Source organism: Ylistrum balloti, unplaced genomic scaffold (assembly GCF_031769215.1).
Source record: "Ylistrum balloti isolate Yb309-2 unplaced genomic scaffold, AGI_CSIRO_Ybal_v1 Utg371706, whole genome shotgun sequence".
Classification (NCBI taxonomy): domain Eukaryota; kingdom Metazoa; phylum Mollusca; class Bivalvia; order Pectinida; family Pectinidae; genus Ylistrum; species Ylistrum balloti.
Window position 1 is genome coordinate 4873 of NW_026782859.1, and position 1655 is coordinate 6527.

The following is a 1655-nucleotide window of genomic DNA, read 5'->3' on the forward strand; positions in this document are numbered from 1 at the left end:
ACACATAACATCATCTATAACCAAACTGGGGACTTAACACATAACTGCATCTATAACCAAACTGGGGACTTAACACATAACATCATCTATAACCAAACTGGGGACTTAACACATAACATCATCTATAACCTAACTGGGGACTTAACACATAACATCATCTATAACCTAACTGGGGACTTAACACATAACATCATCTATAACCTAACTGGGGACTTAACACATAACATCATCTATAACCTAACTGGGGACAACACATAACATCATCTATAACCTAACTGGGGACTTAACACATAACATCATCTATAACCTAACTGGGGACTTAACACATAACATCATCTATAACCAAACTGGGGACTAAACACTTAACCTCATCTATAACCAAACTGGGGACTTAACACATAACAGCATCCATAACCTAACTGGGGCCTTAACACATAACAGCATCTATAACCAAACTGGGAATATGGTCATCGGGAAGTTGAAAGAAGAATTGCAGCTCGAGATTTGCAAAGAAAATGAAGAGCTTGTGAATTCCCTAAAGTGGAGGATAAGCACTTTAGAGTCTGAGAATGAGGTATTGACGGAGAAGGTCAGTGTGTTAGAATAAAGAGAGACGGACTCGGAAGCTTTGATAAGCGACTTTGAGAACCAGCTCAATGACCTTGAGCAGCATGGTCGGAAGAATTCTGTAAGGATAACCAGTCTGCCTGACCCGTCAGTGAAGGAATCAGTGGAAGAATATGTTAAGAAAGTGGTTGACTTTTCTAACACACAGTTGAAAGTTCCCCTACGCCCGGAGGACATCGACATCGCCCACCGATTGGGAAGATTCGACAACACCAGGAAAAGAACTGTTATTGTCAAGTTCACACACCGACGGAAAAAACACGACATCATCAGGGCTCGGAGGATACTGAAAGGATCAGGTCTCACAGTTTCGGAGGACTTGACGAAGGCCAACCAACAGAGACTGTCGGAAGCCTTTCGACTGGACTGTGTACAGAATTCCTACAGTATAGACGGTAAACTTTTTGCAGCGCTCAAGAATGGGAAAAAACGAAGACTTTTTCATGATACCAAGCTCTCAAAACAGTATCTGGAGAACGATGCCAATTTCGGTTATTCAAGGAAGTGAATCAACTAATGAGGTCGATTGTGACTGTGGCTTGATGCCTTTTTCGATCAGTGAAAATATGTGTTTCTTTAAATTTATGCGATTACTCCTTGAGTGAATGAATGTGCGCTTGATACATGTATTATATCCGTGTGATGTGTTCTCTTTCTTTCTGGATATTACCCTATTCTTATCAGAGGTAAGTCAACTATTTAACAAAGTCTATACGCTGTAGTATGTAAACTTTTGTAACCTTTTACATTATTGCAGTATGGTTGTATACACGTATATGAAGTAGTCTTATTATATCACTATCATTATAAATTATATTATACCTCAAATCCCCCTGATCAACTGTATATTTTATCTATATTTTTGTCTTATGAACGTCAGAATACTAAAATATGATATATACTCTTACTTACTGACATTAGTTCTGTAAAAACTTGGGGTTTTTTAAACAAGTGCCTGTGGCTTTTCCCCCCATACGATTGAAAGTTTCTGACTCTCACTTCCGTCGGCTATTTTTTTTTTTTTTAAT

The 1655-nt window shown here is 38.7% G+C and overlaps 1 pseudogene; it reads left to right on the forward strand.

Moving 5' to 3' along the window:
• The first annotated feature begins 463 nt into the window (after positions 1 to 463).
• On the forward strand, positions 464 to 1135 carry LOC132563384 (uncharacterized; annotated as a pseudogene).
• Positions 1136 to 1655: the final 520 nt, after the last annotated feature.